Source organism: Tenrec ecaudatus, chromosome 13 (genome assembly GCF_050624435.1).
Source record: "Tenrec ecaudatus isolate mTenEca1 chromosome 13, mTenEca1.hap1, whole genome shotgun sequence".
In the NCBI taxonomy this organism is placed as follows: Eukaryota; Metazoa; Chordata; class Mammalia; order Afrosoricida; family Tenrecidae; genus Tenrec; species Tenrec ecaudatus.
Window position 1 is genome coordinate 82,185,946 of NC_134542.1, and position 20,049 is coordinate 82,205,994.

The window sequence follows — 20,049 nt, forward strand, 5'->3', positions numbered from 1 at the left end:
GTCTCACAAAATGCCACTAACATTGATGTTTGTTTTGTCTGAGATATAGTTTCCCTATCCTTTGATTTTAAGTCTGTTTATCTTTCTATCTAAGGTATGTTTCTTGTAAGCAGCATATTAAAGGTTCATGTCTTTTTATTAAAAAATATAGAGAAGTATTTAATCTCCTAAGATCTCAGTTTCCATATAAATAAAATAAGATAATTATATTTTACTTGCACGATCATGGTGGGGATTAAAGGAAATTGTAAAGTGTCAAGTACAGTAGCTAGCCCAGAGACTTCATTAGAGACTCCCTCCATTCGTACATTCTTCAGTTTTCTTTCCTCCTCTCTCCCTAAGTATGACCCCATCATCTTCTCTCTTAGCTCACATGCTCCTTTTCCTCTTTCTTTTCCAGTGCTCCATGTACTATCACTTTAAAAACTTTATTGAGGTATAATTTACATACAATAAATGCATCTACCTTTAAGTATACAGATGATGAGTTTTGATAAACGAATTTACCTGTGAAACCATAGTCAACACACCGAGCATTTCCATCGTTGCCTTGTGTCTCTTCCCAGTTAGTTCACAACCTAGAACCCCAGTGCAAGTAACCACTGATCTGTTGTCTGTTACTGTACTGAAATTGTGTTGTTGGTAGGTGCTATTGAGTTGGTTCTGACTTACAGTGAGCCTATGCGCAACAGAAAGAAACACAACCCAATCCCGGTCCAGCCTCACCATTGTTGTGATGTTTGAGCCCATTGTTGTAGCCACTGTGTCAATCCATCTAGTTGAAAGTCTTCTTCTTTTTCACAGACTCGCTACATTACCCAGTATGATGTATTTAATTCATCCCCTAGTGGAACTTTCTGCAATTTTCAATATTTTACTTATAGAATCATTCAGTATTTCAACCCAAATTTGAATTTTTCTTCAGTTCTTTTGGCTTGAAAAATACCAAACATGTAGTTCCCTTTTTGTTTTCTCACTCCAGGTCTTTTCACATTTCTTCAGGATCCTTTACTTTGCTTTATGAAGCTGCCCATAAGATTCTGTGATGTCCAGTCTTTCTTCCTTCATTTTTTTCAATTCCTCTTAGTTACTTTAAATTCAGGATCATGTTTCAGAGTCCCTTCTAATACCCACTTTGGTCTTTTCTTTTTTTGAGAGCTTGTAAATGACCATCAGGACTGAGTTTCTCCATAATTTCTTCCCAGTGATGTACCCAATTTTATTATATTTGCTCCATTTGGTGAAGTCCAAGTGTATAGTCACTGTTATTCTATTGATAATAGGAAGTTGCAGTGAGGAAGTCATTGATCTTTCAAGATTCTATCATGTGATCTCCAGCCTTGTTTCTATCTCTGAGGCCATATTTTCCCATATTGATCTGTGTTTCCAACTTTTACATTCCAATCACCAGTAATTATCACTATATTTTGATTGCACATTTGATCAGTTTCAGATTGAAGAAGTTAGTAGAGTTCTCCAATACTTTCATCACTGGATTTAGTGATTGGTACATAAATTTGAATCATAGTTGTATGAACTGGTTTTCCTTGTAAGTGCATATTATCCTATCACAGACAATCTTATATTTCAAGACAGATCTTGAACTCTTATTTTTGATGATGAAGGTGATGTCACTTTTCTTGAACTTGCCCTTGTCAGCATCATGAATCATATGATTGTTCTGTTCAAAAGGACCAAAGCAGTCATTTCAGCTCACCAATGCCTACAATGTCAATCTTTACGTGTTCCATTTTATCTTGGATAAATTCCAATTTTCTTAGATTCATGCCCAGCTTTTCAATATTAATGGATATTTATTTGCAAATATTTTGCCACCATTTTCATCATGTCCCATCAGCAAATGAAAGCCACAAGAGCTTTGTTTACTCCAGGTCAAAGAAGTGGACTCTGCGTTTGAGGATGCAGCTCTTCCCCAGTCATATTTTGAATCCCTTGCAATCTGAGGGTTTGTTTTTCAGTGCTCTACCAGATAAAGTACGGCTACTATTCATAAGTCTTTCAGTGGATAATCCCTCAGAAGCCCTGCCTATTCCTTCTTCCTAGTCTATTCTTGGTTTGGAAGCTGTGCTGAAGGCTGCTGTCTACAGGAGACCCTGCTGGATTTTGAAATACCAGTGACAAAGCGACCACCAGTTACAACATTATGGATAACTGAGCAGAACCCTTTTACATTTTTCACTTTCTTTTCCTTCAATTGCTTACTACTTAGTTTTTAAAACTTATTTATATAGGTTTGTAAACATTAATTGCAACATGGTAGATGAAACACCAGAAAACTGGACAATATCAATGACTAAGCAAACCCTGGGAGCAATGAAGACAATACCACGAGCTTACAGTGCACTCAATGAACCCACGTGAGAGGACGCATCATTGCTTTATTTTTTGTTCATAATTTTATTGGCACCTCTTACAGATATCATAACATTCCATAGTTCAATCACATCAAGCAGTATTATACAATTGCTACCACAATTAGTTTCAGTACATTTTCTTTCTTCTTGAACTCCTTGATATCAGTTCCCCTTTATCCCCTCCCTCCTCCACTCGACCCCCAGGAACCCTTATTAGATATTTTTTCCCTGTAATAGTTTCCCCTGTCCCATATCTTACACAATCCACTCCATTCACATATCATTCTGTTGTTCTATTCCATCGAGTGGGGTTATATAGTTATCAATTCTATCCACTCCCTATTCCCTCCTCCTTCCCCCACTCCTCTTCCCACACCTTCAGGGAACCATTACTCCTATTGCTGTTTCTGAGTGGGTAAGCTATCGTCCCTGTTCTTGTACATCTCATTAGCCCTAGAGGCATAGTGCTTACGCGTGGGGCTACTAACTGCAAGGCCATCAGCTCGAAACCACCAGCCACTCCATGGAAGAAAGATGAAGTTTCTATTCCTGTAAAGAGTTGCAGTCTTGGAAGCCCGTGAGGCAGTTCTACTCTGACCCGCAGAGTTTCTGTGAGTCAGAATTAGCTTGATGGCAGTGAATGAGCAGTGTGTATCTTCTGCTTCTTCCCCCTCTTGCTTTACCACTCATTTTTGGTGGAGTAAATTCTCCTCTGGGAACTTTGGAGAAAGGGAGATGGGAAGCCTTTTGCTTGCTTACTTTGATTGTGTGTGTGTGTGTGTGAAGCTGTATATCTTTAATTTACTTACATATTTGATGAATCGTTTGTACTTTTTTCCATATTGGACCATATTTATTAAAAATGACTGTACATAAAATTTAAGAAAAATATGGAATGCTTCACAAATTCATATGTAATCTTTGCACAGGGGACCATGCTAATCTTCTCTGTATTGTTCCAACTTTAGTGTATGTGCTGGCAAAGCAAGTACTGTACTTTTTAATTAGGGGAATTTCCTTCTTTGCTAAGGATTTTTCTAAAATGGGTATTGAATTTTTTCCCTGCTTTTGCATATAGTTATAAAAGTGTATATACATATTTTCACTTCATAATTTGGAAGACTTTGCTTCATTTTCTTCCAGCTTTCTGGTGTTGCAGTTGTAGTGTGTTATATTTTGTATATAGAATATTTTTATATCTTTGGAAGCTTTGGGTATTTATTCTTTATTTCTAGTGTTCTAAAATTTTATAATGATCTGCCCTGTGCGCACTTAATTTTGCTCATGCAGAACCTGTACATAGACCAAGAACCTGTCATGTGAGTAGAACAAAGAGACAGTATGCGAATTAAAATCAGGAATGATATTCACCAAGATTATATTCTTTCACCAAATTTATTTCATCTGTATGCTGAACATATGATATGAGAAGCTGGTACTATATGAAGAAGAACCTAGTATCAGGATCAGAAGAAGACATATTAACCTGCAATATGCATATGACCCAGCCTTCTAGGATGAAAATTAAGAGGACTTGAAGCACTTGCTGATAAAGATCAAAGAATACAGACATCAGCATGGATTATACCCCAAACTAAACAGACAAAAATTCTCACAACTAGATCAATAAGCAACATCCTGATGAATGGAGAAAAGCTTAAAGTTGTCAACGATTTCCTTTTACTTGAGTCCATAAACAAGGTCCATGGAATCATCACTTAAGAAATCAAATGTACCACAGTGGGCAGCTCTGTGCACAAGATCTCTCTTTTTTTTTAATTTTAACAATTTATTGGGGCTCATATAATTCTTTTCACAGTTCATATATATACATACATCAATTGTATAAAGCACATCTGTACAGTCTTTGCCCTAATCATTTTTTTCTCTTTTCTTCTTTTACATTTTATTAGGGACTCATACAACTCTTACCACAATCCATACATATACATACATCAATTGTATAAAGCACATCCATACATTCCCTGCCCCAATCATTCTCAAGGCATTTGCTCTCCACTTAAGCCCCTTGCATCAGGTCCTCTTTTTTTTCCCCTCCTCCAAGCTGCCACTTTGATGACTTAGATGCCCTCGACGGTAAGTCGCCGCATTTTCAGTTGCCTCGTATGCAGGGGAGAGGTGGATAATGGGCACAGAAGGCTGAAGAAGAGTGGATGCCTTTGAGCGTGGCACCGGAGAAAGACTGAATACACGATGGACTGTCAAGAAGAAGCACATCTGATGTGGAGGGTGTACAGTTGGGAGGATCGTTAGCAGTGAGGATGGCGAGGCTTTATTTCTTGGACGCATCAGGAGGAACCGGTCCTTGGCAAAGGCCATCCTGTTTGGCAAAGGAGAGGGACAGCAGAGAAGAGCAAGCCTCTTCACAAGGTGGATGGGCACAGTGGCTGCACTAAGGGCCCAAACAAAGCCATGACTGTTAGGTGGGCACAGAATTGGGCAGTGTTTCCTTCTGTCGCACATGGATGGACATCTAACAATGGCAACAACACGTCTCCTCACATCTGCACGTTAGCTTCCCAGAAAGACAACTTGAAGCAAGCCTGCGTGAGAATAGCTGCCCCCCCCCCTAGGGTTTTCTTGGCTATAGTCTTTTACAAGAGGAGATTGCTAAGTCTTCCTCCTTTGGAGGGCCTAGTTGGGTTTGAAACACCAATATCCCAGCAAACAGCTGATTGCTGAATTGTTGTGTCTCCAGAGCTTCTTTGAGGGAAATGTTTCTTTGTTATTAAATTATTGGTATTGCAAATACAAACATCGGGGATGTGGCACCCAGGGGTGTGAAGCCCAGAAAAAGTGGAACCAAGAGGAAGTTGAGTTACTAATGGCATGTTTCGTGGGACTGTCCTCAGAGAAGCCACATGAAGGGTACCACAGGATGAGCCGCATGAAAGAAGAAAGTCAAGAGAAGTTTATCCATCAGCTCTGTTTTTTGCCCCATAGAAATGCTTGTGTCTTTAATTATAGATTTGTCCCATAGAAATGTATGTGTCTGGTACTTTAGGGCTAGTGTGTATGTGGGCTTCAATTAGGGTGCTGGGCTGAAGTGCTGGCTTGAGGGGAGATATAGGTGAGCTTTTCAGAGTCCCGGTTGAGCTGGCGGCCATAGTTATGTCTGAAGCGAGAGGCAGGGAGATCAAGAGGATCTGATGTGGTGCACAAGAGACAGCAAAGACAGTCTGGATCTTTTTGATTCCATTATGCTGAGGGTTTTTAAAAAATCATCCTTAAAGGGTTTATTAAGGAAGTTAACAAGCTGGAATACTAATGAGGAGTGCTTAGGGTTGAGTTGTTGATCAGAACATGTTGACAAAGTTCTTTCAGGTCTGCTAATAAATGTCCAAAGGGCATGCACCACTCCACTGTAAGGCTCAATGTCAAAGGATTCTGCTCAAGGGCCATGGGTACACGGAGCTTTTGATGAGTCCATTCTGGCTGGAAAATCATGTTGTTCAATTTGGGAAAATTTACTTGAAGCATTATTTTTTATTATTCTCTTGCCCCATTTCCTCTAGTCTTTCTTTCTGGCACCCCCATTACTCAGATTTTGGGTCACCTGGACTATTCCTTAAGATTGCTGATGCTTTCATCTTCCTTCTCCAAACTCTGATTCTGGCTCTGGTTTTGGTGAAATCTCCCCAACTCTATCTCCCAATTCTTCGACATTTTAAATTTCTTTTTTGTTAATTAAAAAATCATTTTATTGGGGGCTCATACAACTCTTATCACAATCCATACATCTATCTATAGTGTTAAGCACATTTGTAAATGTGTTGCCCTCATCATTCTCAAAACATTTGCTTTCTACTTGAGCCCTTGGTATCAGCTCCTCATTTTCCCTTCTCCATCTCCACTCCCTCCTCCCTCATGAGCCCTTGATAATTTATAAATTATTATCACTTTGTCATGTCTTACACTGTCTGATATCCCCCTTCACCCACTTTTCTGTTGTCTATCCCCCAGGGAGGGGGTTATATATAGATCCTTGTAATCAGTTCCCCATTTCTACCCCACCTTCAACCCAGTGCTCCAAGATGTGAATGCAACATATCAGAATGAAGCAGGGAACCAGTAGAGAGGTCTGAGGGGCCAACCCCAATCCCAATTACGTGGACAGCCACCCCTCCTCCCAGAAGAATTTTCTTCAGAGGACAGCACTGAAGCTACAGCTCAGAGAGAGACATGTTTGATCAGAGCACATAGGCGCAAAAGAAGGGGGAGGAAGAGAGAGTGGATCCCATCCTGGCCCATCAAGTCTTGAGGATGATATCCCTGCTCAGAGTAGCCAATGCACAGAGAGGACCATATGGCTGGCCCCACTATGAGACACGACATCCCTCACTGACCCATAGCCCTGCAGGGGACAACACTGGAGACACAGTGTGGAAATTGTGCCCTATCTGAACCCACCACACCAAGGCAAAACACTAAGGGCGTGCAACAGAACAGCAAAGAGAGCCGAGCAAGGAAGTCCCCAGGGAGTACCAAAAATAGACTTTGGGGCTAGGGCATGGCACTCCATCAGACTCAACTGGAAAACACTCTTAAAGATCAACAAACAAACCTTGAACTATTTACAGGCTTTTCTTTTTCTTGTCATTGGTTTTTATTGTTGTTTTATTTTGCTGTCTTGTTTTTGTGCATATTATTATCTCTGCAGGTTTATCTAGATGGGATAAACAATTTGGAGGAGAAAACAACGGGACCGATGGTTCCCGGGCACATGGGAGGGGGTTAGGTGGGGGAAAGGAAGTGGTGTTAACAACTCCAGGGATAAGGGAACAACAAGTGATCCAAATTCAGTAGTGAGGAGGGTATAGGAGGCTTGGTCAGGCATGATCAAGAGCAATTTAACCGAGAGGAATTACTGAAACCCAAATGAAGGTTGAACATGATAGTGGGACAAGAGGAAAGCAAAAGGAAATAGAGGACAGAACTAGGAGGAATTTATAAATTTCCATTGTCATTTATTTTTTATAAAGATTTTGCTTCTGAACATATGTAAGTATGCACACACGTAACTTCTTGTTCTTGTTATAATATTTATCTTGATTTTTCTGGTTATCCATTTACAGAATTTCTTTTTGTCCTTCATGAAAACAAACTTTGTTTTCTCTTGTTCTTATTAGTTTTGACTTCTGCTTTCCTGTTAGTCATTCCCCAGATGTTTGATGATCATGTAAAAGTGTGGGCCTGGAAATCTGATTGAATGCTCTCTGTGTGGGAGAGCCACTTAGCTCCCAAAGTTATTACCTTGAAGCCTTTTCTCTTTGGCTGGGCAGATTCCTTGGAGAACATTCTTATAATCTTTGACCTGAAAAGGCGATGCCAGCCTGCCAATGCTTAGGGAAAAACATGGGGCAAAGGGTAGTGTGCCTCAGTATTTAATATGCAAACTTTTACACCTCTCTCTCTCTCTTTTTGTGGTTTAGACTACCTCCTCAGTGTCAACTGCATCTGGTATTCTGTACTCCAGATCAAACAAACAAACAAACAAACAAACAAACAAACAAACAAACAGTGCCATTGAGTCTGTTCCCACACGTAGCAACCCTGAAGATCAGTGTTTCCCAAAGCAGATGATATTGCCTCCTGGGGGCTTCTGCAATGAACCTGGGGGAGTTGCAAAAGCAGATAACCTACACTTTATCCTGGCTTTGGGGTGACTATGCAAAGGTTTTTGTTACTGCCAGAAGGGTGCTGAGTAATTGGTTTTTCTGAAAAGGGGGCAGTAGGTCAAATCAACATGGAAACCTATACGAGAGGACAACTGCTCCTTTGGGTTCTGAGACTTATAGTCGGTACAGGCCCAGCCAGCCACATCTTTCTCCCCAGGTAATGGTTAGTGGGTTCAAAACCATCGACTGTATGGTTAGCAACTCAATGTGCAATCAATCCATGAGGCCACCAGAACTCTCTCTGACCCTCTCTAGAGAGTCAAATCGTCTTCTATGAGGGGGAGCACATCTGGAAGGCTTAGTGTTTCTTGAACAATCTTGGGGCATCATCTTGACTTTCCAGCAATTCCTGAATCTTTGCGGGGTGGGGGGTTGTTGTTTTAAAATAAGGCGGGATGGGAAGAAGTCTTTGAAAGCTGCATATGAAATGTCCTCCACTGCCGTTTTAGGGTTGATCTTCTCGGGTCTGCTGAGCCATACACCTGTTTCCCAGCTTACAAAACTTTGTGGCCCGGATCTCTTTTCCTCCCCTTTTGTGATTATAGATCTGAGGGTTTTATGCCTTTGTTAATTGTCATTTTAATGAGGCTTCAGGTGGGATGGCATCTTTGTTTTGAGTCAGTCTCACACCATCTGGTTCTCTCTTTTTTTTTTTCTCATTTACCTTCCCTTCTGTTCTGCCTTTACATTTCCTTTTCCAATTCTCTTGTGGAAAACAAACATACACCTCACACCCCCACCCCCACCGACCGCCACACACACACTCTATCTAATATAGAATTTGGCCAAACTGGGTCTAGTTGTAGTTTCTCATGGAAAATGTGCCTTGGAAAATCCTGCTCCCTGGATGCATGTGTAGCACAATAGCATTTGTGTCATGTTTTGTCAACGCTGACTTTCAGAGCAGTCACAGAACACCGTATACTTAGTGTAAGTTGGTAAAAGAGAACCTCCATCTCATTTTAGTCCATCCTAATCTAATAGTATTTTAGTATAATTACAAATCTTTCTGTTTCTTTGCTTTTTTCCCTCTACATTTAGCTTCTAGGTGAGAGAAAGAAGACTGATTCTATCAGGAATTTAGTTACGATAAAAATAAATATTCAAGTATGCCCTCGAGCTAGAGAAATGTAAAGCCACAGTCTACGTTTCTATATCTTAATGACAAAAAATCCATGATATTCCAAGTGGTGATACCAAGGCACTAAAATATCCTGTGTCCAGTGAAAATTAAATTATGTTCTATTTTTCCTTAGTAAGATGAAAGGTGACCTTGGCCATTTCAGGAAAAGGTTTTAGTGATGAGTATGGGACAGGAACCCATTTTTAGGCCAGCCATCAGCTATTCACTAGAAGGCTCTGTCCTCAATTTTATTTTAGTTTTACTGCACAGAAGTAAACAGATGAACAATTTCCCAGAATACTTAACTAGACCGTGTGCTTAATAGGAAGAAGCTGAGTGTACAAAAGTTGTAGACTGTTGCCCATATTCAACAGTGGCAAACTATTTTTCATCCAGATCTGTTTAAGTAATTGCTTTGCAGTTCCTGTTTCCAAATTCCTGAATCACAATGAATCATTGAAGCAAATGCTAACGAAAAATCAATATTTCATGCGACAAATTTTTAAAATCCTAAGAAAAAATATCACTCTCAAAACAGTCAAACCTTTCTCTCTGAGTTCGGTGGGGGCGGGGGTTGGGGTGGCGCTCTGCCAACAGGCTCAAACACAGCACTTGTCTTTAGAGGCTTAACATTTAGTCTAGGAGAGAGATGTATACAAATACAAGTATAACATAAGAGGCTACAAGCCAAGAAAATGGTAAAAATGCTACTAGATTTAGGAGTTATATAGAGAAGACAGACAGACCAGGCAGGAGGGGGATCTGCCAGTCTGGAAGAGAAATTAATTAAATTGCTTCTTGCCTTTGTTTCTTCCTTTCTTCATCCTTATCTCGGAGGTGAAGGAACCCAGGAGAATACTTTAGGCGCAGTAAATAGAAAATAGTGCTAAGCAGTGAACGGTGAACATATTCGAATTGCAGTATGGCTTCTCAGTAAATATATATTCTGATTGTGACAGAAACTCAACTTACCCTGTTATAATTTTTTTGTTGACATAAGTGATTGAAAAGGTCAGTGATAGAATGGGCCATGTGTGGGTGAATCCTGTTGTTGTTAGACACCATGGAGTCTGTTTTAACCCATAGCGACCCTCTATGAACAAGAGAACAAAACACTGCCCAGTCCTGCGCCATCCTGACCATTGTTCTTAGGCTTGAGTCCATTGTTGCGGCCACTGTGTCTGTCCATCTCGTTGAAGGCCTTCCTCTTTCTCACTGCCTCTCCCTTTACCAAGCACGATGAATATAGATGGTCAGATAATGTCATCAGGAAGTTATTTTTCTCCATTACTTGGTTCTGCTTTCTTCTAGGCTAGCTTTTCGGCAGGTTTCTTCTTATAGTGGGAATGCTCTGAACCGTTCCTCAGTGAAAAGAGATCCTTGCGGGAGAGAGATAACAGACATCCTTAGTGACCTTATATTACTCATCGTAACTTAATTTATTCCCCTAAACAATTTAATGTGGTTGTTTCTTGATTTCTGCAGTTGATTAGAAAGATTAATGAAATTGAGCATGGGCAAAAGCTAAGGGCTGGATTTGGGGGACAATACATCTTAGCTATGAATCATCCCCTCTTCTCAATATTCCCATAGTCCAGGGCTGCATCCACTCTTGGGAACACATTGCTCCTTGGCAGCCTGGTTCTGTCAGGGCCATGAAGAAATCTTGCATTCATGATGAATTCTAAAACGGTTTAACTCGTGTGGAAACCATGATACATATAGATAACAGTTACATGTTCTACCTTTGGGTTTTCTTTGGAGTCTTTCCCCCCACATGTAGTCTGTTCTGGGAAGGAATTGTACAGCTGCAGAAGACAGAAGGAACTGTTTGGTTGACATGTTGCTGTGCTGAAAGGTAACTGTATGAGATGGCATATCCTGCAGAAGTGATTGTGTAAACCTTTTGTCCTGTTGAACTTCTCTACAGGGAGATAAAGATTTATGCATTGCCGTACTTTCAAATTTTCAATCAATAAAATTAAACTGCTAAGATTAAAAAAAGGTTTTTTTCCCCATGCTTCGCCCTTCCCATTCTACCACCAGAATTCATTGGGACACATGCATCTCATATGACATTTATCCAAACCTTTCACAACTAATGGTCAAAAACACTCAACGAGTCAGTATGTATTCAGTTAATACACACACACACATGCACATAAAATCTTACAAACAATAATTTGATAATAAAAGGGCCAATGATTCGTAATCTGTTAGTAATAATATACCAGTGAAAATGGGGATGATGCATACATGTTCGACAGGACAGCAGGAGTCTTCTTCAGTTTTTTGCTCATATTTCCAAGAACTGAGTTTTTCATGTACAGTACATCCATCCCCATTATGTGCATAGCATGCATAGGAAACCGATGTGTGAGAGAGGGTTGCCTGGTTTGTGCACACACACATAAAGAGACCATGTATGTTATTTGTGTAAAAATATGTATTTACTATTGTCTTGAGTAGCCACAGTTTAACTGATGTTTATTATAATTTAATTTATATGATGTACTCTCTAAATCTGCAGTTCATACGAACAACTTGGAGTGATCGTGTTGGGGGGATTTTAAAAAGCCGTCCATCACCAAATGATGGTGCTATCCACCATTTGTTTTGGTGGTTTCAGAATGACAAAAAAAGAGAGGTGCCCCCCCCCCCCCCGCACACAGTACCCAATGCTGCCCGCCCACTCCCACCGCCATTTCCACAAGCCTCTTGCGGCCACTGTGTTTGGCCCCTCTTGTGGAGGGTCGTCCTGGTTTGTGCTGAACCACATCATGACCAAACATGGTGTCCCTCTCCAGGACCTGACACCTCCTGATAGCACGTCCCATGTTCTACAGACTCACCATCCTCTCTCCGAATGAACATTCTAGTTGTACTTCTTACCAGACAAATTGGGTAGATTCAATATTCTTTGCTAACACCAGGATTCAAAGGCTTACATTTATTTGTCTTTCTTATTCATGTTCCAGCTTTTAAAAATGTTTTATATAAATCTTTTTATCTGGGGCTCTTATAGCTCTTATCACACTCCATGCATCTATTATATCAAGCACATTTGTACATATGTTACCATCATCATTTTCAAAACATTTTCTTTCTACTTGAGCCCTGGGCATCATTTCCAGTTTTTTCCTCTCTTCTCCACCCTCCCACCCTCGTGACCCTTGATAAGTTATACATTATTATTATTGTCATATCTTACACTGACCGCTGTCTCCCCTCACCCACACTTCTATTGTTCACCCCCCTCAGGTGTGTGTGTGGGATGACACATTGATCATTGTGAGTGGTTCCCCCTTTCTCTCCCTTCTCCCTTCCTCTTCCCCTCATTGTATCACTACTCCCATTATTGTTCCTGAGAAGTTTTTCTGTGTGGATTCCATGTGTCAAGAGCTCTTATCTGTACCAGTGGACATGCTCCATTCTAGCCAGATTTGTAAGGTAGAACTGGGGCCATGATAGAGGGGGCAGGAAATATTAAAGAACTGGAGGAACTTTGTGGGTTTGGTCAGTACTATCTTGCACCCTGGCTGGCTCTTCACTTCTTCTGTGAGAGGATGTACAATTGTCCACAGATGGGCTTTGCGTCTCCACTCTGACCCACCTTGTTCTCATTGATATGATTGTTTGTTTTGGGTCTTCTGATGCCTGATACCTGATCTCCTTGACACCTCGTGATCACACAGGCTGGAGTGATTCTTCCAAGTGTGATTTGTTGCTTCCCTGCTAGATGGCTGCTTGTTTAACTTCAAGCCTTTATGACCCCAAGCGCTATATCTTCTAATAGCTGGGCACCATCAGCTTTCTTCACCACATTTGTTTATGCACCCACTTTGACTTCAGTGGTAATGTTGGAAAGGTGAGCATCACAGAATGCCAGGCTATTAGAACAAAATATTCCAGCATTGAGGGAGAACTGGACAGAGGCCCAATGTCCATCTGCTACCTCGATACTTAACATATAAATATATATACAGAGTCCTATATCCCTATCATTACATATAAATATATTTACATATATACATGCCTCCATTTATACCACTGTAAATGTCTTTTGCCTCCTAGTTCTTTCCTGTATTTCTTTTTACTTTCCTCCTGCCCCACTATCATTTTCACCCTTCATCCGACTCTCAGTAATTCCTCTCAGCTACATTGCACTTTATCAAACCCCACCAGGTGCTCCACACCCTCCTCAACATTGATTTTAGACCTTTCATTGTTCTCTTGTCACTGGGTTTGTTGCCCCCCCTTCTCCCTTCCCCCCCTCCCCCTTCCCCTGTTCCCCTGGAACCATTGGTCCTGCTATTTTCTCCTTGGGATTGTATATCTTGCCTATCTTATATAGATAGACATGAAAAAAAAAAGAAAAAAAAATGGGGGTGTCCTATAAATACTTCCAAGATCTGTCTGCTGACCCTTATGCATGTATTCTGATTGAGTCTGATGAGGTGCCAAGCCCTGCCCTCCAAGTATGAAGTGTGTTTTCAGGATTCCTCACAGACTCCCTTGCTTTGCTCCCCTTGTTGCTCTGTTGCACTCTCTTTGTGTTTTGCCCCCTTGTGTGTGTCTGTGTGTGTGTGTGGGGGGGGGGTGTCAGACCTGGCACAGGTCCTGCACTTTGTCTCCAGTGCTGTCTGCTGCAGAGCTGTGGGTCAGTGAGGGGATGTCGTGTCTTGTAGTGGGGCTGGCCCTGTGGTCTTCTCTGGGCCTTGGCTGCTCCGAGCAGGAGTTGGTCATGGTGGCCCAGGATGTGGCGTGCTCTCTCCCTGCTCCCTGTCTCCCCCTCTTAGTTCACTCCCATTTGGTCTGGGCAGACCTACCACTCCCCCGGAGCTTTATCTTCAGTGCAATCTTCTGGAGAGGGGGCTGACGTAGCTGGGCTTGGGGACAACCCTACTGACCTCTCTGTCAGTTTGCTGCTTCATGCCAGTATATTGTCCTCAAAGCTTGGCGTTCACTGTCCAGCTTCCTACAAGCACACAAGGTGCTTGAAAATGCCAAAACTTGATCAGTGGGCCCCTTATCTTTGCTCTTTAACACTTTAAAGAGGTCTTTTGCATCACATTTGCCCAATATAATTTGTAGTTTGGTTTTTTGACTGCTGTCTCAATGACTACTGCTTGTGGATCCATGTAATATAAAACCCTTGGCAAGTTCAATATCTTCTTCATATGTCACGATGTTGCCTAGTGGCTCAGGTATGAGGATTCCCCCTCTGTGTAGAAGTGCAATCCATACTGAAGTCTGTGATCACTGATCTTCGTCAGCAAGTTCTTCAAGCCCTCGTCCCTCCCAGCAGCAATATTGTATCATCTATATATTGCAGGTGGTTAGTGAGTCTTCCCCGATCCTGATTCTGTGTTTTTCTTCATATAGCCAAGTTTTTCAGATTATTTTTTCAGTATCCAGATTGAAGAAGTATGGTGAAAGGATATACCCTACTTTTCAGCGGCCCAGTGCTATTTGAACAACTGCCTCCTGGTCTACGTACGGGTTCAGCATGAGTGCAATGAAGTGTTCTGGAATTCCTGTTCTTTGCCATGCTATCCCTAATTTGTTATAACACACACACACACACACACACACACACAATTGAATCCCTTTGCATACTTAAGAGAACACAAGTAAACCTTTGCCTGGTATTTTCTACTGTCAGCCAAGATCCATCTAGCATCAACAATGACATCCCTCATTCCATGCACTTTTCTGAATCTGGCACTTTTCTGAATCTGGCACTTTTCTGAATCTGGCCGCTTTGCTTGTTATTTTAATTGTCTTCAGCATAGAGGCAGTCGCATGTGATAGTAAGGATAATGCTCAATAACATCCACATTCTGTTGTATCACCTTTCTTTGGAATGAGCATAAATGTGGATTTCTTCCAATCAACTGGACCAGGAACCAGTCTTCCAAATTTTTTGAAATAGAAAAGTGAACACTACTAGCAGTGCATGTATGTGTGGAAACATCTCAAATGTGCGTCCTCTGCCACTGTCTGTGGTCAGTACCTCGAGGGCAGCTTTGACTCCTTCCTTCAGTGCCATCGGTTCTTGATCACATGCTAGCTTTGGAATGGTTGACCAATTCTTTTGGTACCGTGACATGTATTCTTTATATCCATTTTTGATGCTGCCTACTTCATTACATTAAAACATATACAGATTCCTTCAGCATTACAAATTGAGGTTTGAATATTGATTTTCAGTTCGAGAAATTCTATGTGTATCTCTCCCTTTTGGCTGCTCACCCCAGGGCTTTGCACATTTCAGGATAATGCTTTGGAGTAGTTTATCTTCTGGAACTGTACTTTGAAGTTTTCTGTTTAACTCTTCGAATCATCATTTCTTCCTTTCACTGTCACCACTCTGCATTTAAAAGAAAACTTCCGAACATCTCTGATATCCACTTTGGTCTTTTTCCCTCTCTCTTTAAAGACTTTTGGTTTCTCTGTTTATGATAGCCTGGCTGTAATTCCATAACTTGCTTGGTCTTTGGTCGTTAGTGTTTGATGAGTCTGATCTGTTCTTGAGATTGTCTCTAAACTCAAGTATGATCCGCTCAAACTCATACTTAAGTTCTCATGGACTACTTTTCATTTTCTTCAGTTTCAATTTGAACTTACACACGAGCGATTGAGTATTGGCCACAGTCCTTTTTCTGACTTATGATTTTGAAATTTCTCCATCACCTCTTTCACAGATGTAGATAATTTGATTTTTGTGTTTCCGTCTGTCAAGATAGGGATTATGCTTTTAAAAAAATGCGTTTTCAATAAAGAAGCTATTGGTCTTGCAAATTTCTATTATGTGATCCCTTGCATAGTTCCTATCACCAAGGCTATAATTTCCTACTATTAATCATTCTTTTCTTGAAACTTCCATAGTCCAAACACCAGCTATTATCAATGTCTCTTGATTGCATGGTTGACCCACCCCAGATACCTGAAGTCAGTAAACCCTTCAATTTCTTAATCATTGCCATTGAACAACAGTTGCGTTAACTGAGCTTCCTTTTAAGCATAGGGAATTTATCTTATCACTGACAGCATTGTACTTCAGTATAGCTCTTGAAGTGTTCTTTTTGGTGACAAATATGATGTCCTTCCTCTTCAATTGGTCTTTCCTAGCATAGTGGAGCAAATGATTGTCTAATTAAGAATGGCCAATTCCAGTCCAGTTTAGCTCACTTGTGCCTAGGATATTGACATTTATTCAGTTTATTTAATTTTGACCGCTTCCAACTCTCTTTGATTTATATTTAGTACATTGCATGTTTGGATTACGGATAGATATTCACAGTGATTTCTTCTCATTTTTAGTTGTGGCACACAAGCAAATGATGCTTGCTAATGCTTTATCCACACCTTTAAGGCTCACTCTTGGTGGGAGGAGGCAGCTCTTCCGTAGTCTCATTTCAAGGGCTTTCCAAACTCAGATACTCATGTTGGTGGCCATTGTATGAATTTAAGATATGACTTTTCTGAGTTGCTTTTGTCAAAACCCTTTGCTGTTACATTCATATGTAGGGAAAGTTTATCGCCATCTCCTGTGGGAGGATGTTCTGATCCAGATAAACTTTGCAAATATATAGAATTCAATGCCACTTTCTCACCAATTAACTCAATAAATAGTGTCTGTTTCTAGCTCAGCATACACCCTCAGAATACCTGCTCTAGGTCACATCCTATATTAGCATATGTCCTTTCATTTACTTCCTACAATTATCCTGCAGGAGAGAAAGGATCACATTTAATTCACAGTAGAAGAAATCAAATTTGGAGAGGTGAATGTTCCAATCACTGTACCATGCTGGTTTATGAACGGGTCAATTTACTCATTGTCAGGAAATAATGTTTAAGACCACTAATTTATAACTTGCCAGGCATGTCTTGTGTGCTCAAGATACAAAGGTAAGGAGATAGATAAATAAATGGCTGTCATCAAGTCAGCCTCAACTCATGGTGACCTTATGCACAGCAGAACATTGCCTGGCCTGGCCATCCTTATGAGTACTGGCAAGATCAAGTACACTCTTGGGGACACTTTTCCAATCCAGCTCCCCAAATGCCGTCCTCACCCTCGATGGTTCCATACTTCACCAAACACCATGTGCTATTCCAATGATTGATCGCTCCTCATGACATATCCAAAGCACCTGCCCAGCAGTGTGTGTTGCTGTGGTGTTTGAAGTTATGGCACCAGTATATCCACTTTTCACTTATTGACATGATTAGGTTCCAAGAGAAGGTTATTATGGGAAAGTCAGCATTATGCAAAAATGGAGGATGACCACATCAGACCACAAAATGGAGGGGTACGCCAGAATCACATAACTGCCAAACCATTGAGAATCATGATTGGGTCAAATCGACACATCACTGCCTCCATCTCAGCCAGCAGAACTCTTGCCTCACATTTCAGTGTTTGCTATTCCTAAATAAACATTGTTAATGTGAAAAAGAATTGAATGACAGTTCTTTTCTACTGATGTAAACGGAACACATTGGACCAAGAAATAGTTGATAGGTGAGCAGTAGATGTATTTCAAATTTCAGCGGAGTTTAAGGTAAAAGTCACAGTTTTGCCTTCACGGAGCTCTATGTCAAGTGTGGGGAATGGATTTAACATTTGCTACTAGATGGAAATCTTTTTATTGTTTTTACTTGACATTAAGGGTGTTCTTGCTAAATAGCTTATTTCTATTTCTAGTAGGATTTCTGAGACACGGCTGGGAAGAGTCTTTGTTCTTTGGAGGTTTTTACCTCCTGACAGCCTTAACGGACACAGAACTGTGTAAACTACAATAAAGGCTCTCGTTAGATACACGTGTTCACTAATTCAATAATCTCAAATTGTGAAAAAGAGCATTCAATCAATAAAAATTATCCTCTAGGCACCCAGAATAGAAACCACCAAATCTATTAATTGAAGTTAGTGCACTTTCTTAACAGAAACACAATTTAAGCATTCACTTTAAACCAAAATCACCTACTGATAATTTTGTTGAGGGTTGGTTCTACCCATTAGAACTGGAAGTTAGACTAGGAAATGTTAAGGAATATAGAAAATAATTTTAAAAAAAGAAAACACACTATTTAGTTTGAATTTCTCATGAACAGTGTGATTAAGTTTAACAGCTTGCTTTAAAAACTATTGGCTCTTTAATTGAAAATAACTATCTCTCAGTTTTTGATCAACTACAGGGTTCCTGAAAACCAAAAGAGAGTGGTTAAAAAACCTTTTTTTTTTTTAAGAGAGTGACTTTTAATCTCATATGCCCACTATCCCAAAGGGAGATGAATTTGAGGTGGAAAACATCACGCTGTAGTTTCACCATCCTTTGACAAAACAGCACTTCCTGGAGATTTGTCTAAATTTCTTCATATTGTCAATCACTTGACTGGGCGTTCCAAGGGAATAGCTGTATTTGTGAGAAGAGATCCTTTATGAATTAGAAAAGGAACCCATGGGCACATTAGACTCGGAGTGACTTGGCGAGCTATTGAGGGAGGGGGATTTTGGAATTAGCACCAAGAACGTCCACTTCCAGGGGCCACATGGGCTACTTCGTGGTCTTTGGAGGGTTCAAAAATTAGTTTTATTGCCATACACTTCACACATCATACAGTTTAACTGTTTAGCCACATCAAGAAGATTTGTAAAATCATCATGACAATCGATTTCATAATACTTTCTTGAATTATATCACAGTCATTGATACCTATGAGGCCAAATATAGGACTCTATATTGCAGATAGCAGAGATTCTCATCCACACTTAACATTTTTAGCTCCAAGGCCCTTGTTCTGAAAGGTTGTGGTCCAATATTCTTACATCCTTCATCTTTAGTATAATTTGTACATCAGCTCGGTTGAGTCACATGGCAAAAACACAGCACTTTGGGGCTCTGAGCTTTCTGTTGATACTGATGTAAAACTTTGGAAACAGTGATGGTGACTACAAAACACGATGAGCATAATGTTGCTGAGTTATACATCTGAAAAAGATTGAAGTAGAAATGTTTGGGTTTTTTTTCATAAACAACCCACTTCCACTGAGTCCATTTCAACTTGAAGCAACTACTTAGGTCCGTGTAGAACAGCTCCTATGGGTTCAAGGGTACGAATCCTTACAGAAGCAGATTGCCACGTGTTCCTGTGTGAAGCTGCTGGTGGGTTCGAACTGCCAACCTTTTTGTTACCAGCCCAACACTTAACTTACTCTTCATCTATATAGAGGAAAATGTCTATGTAAATCGTATTTATATATTTGTTTCTAAAGGCTTCACAGGCTTGTGGGCAAGCTCCATTATTTCTAAATTCTGTTTGAAGTGCCCTCATATGTACTTAGCACAATGAGAACCACAGAGACTACCCAACAAAAATCAAGGTAAATATCCATGTTCCTGGAGAAAGTTGAGCTGCAACTTTGCTCAGGACTTGATTTCCCTTCCATTCTGGAAGACTTCCTTTCTTATCCACGACTAGTTCTTTAGGCATATAGTATTGTTGTTCGGTGCCATGGAATTGGTTTAGACTCACAGCCATCCCATGCACTACAGAAGGAAACACTTCCAGGTTCTCATGTTGGAGCCCATCGTGGCAGCCACGGTGTCGGTTTATTTTGTGGAAGGTTTTCCTCTTTTCCTATCCTCCTCTGTCAAGCATGATGTCCTTTTCAAGGGGCTGATCTTCCCTCATCACATGTCTATATTACTCAAGATGAAGTCTCTTTATCCTCACTCCCAAGGAGCATTCTTCCAAGATTCTTTGTTCTTCTGGCAGCTGTGATAGTTTCACTATTCTTTGGCAGCACAGTAATTCAAATGCATCCATCCTTCTCCAG

At 40.6% G+C, this 20,049-nt stretch overlaps 1 non-coding gene across 1 annotated transcript; it reads right to left on the minus strand.

Annotated features, from left to right (window-relative positions):
- Window positions 1–3,259: 3,259 nt before the first annotated feature.
- On the minus strand, window positions 3,260–3,367 carry LOC142425109 (U6 spliceosomal RNA). Its single transcript, XR_012779484.1, has one exon. It is a non-coding gene; the product is annotated as a U6 spliceosomal RNA (small nuclear RNA).
- Window positions 3,368–20,049: the final 16,682 nt, after the last annotated feature.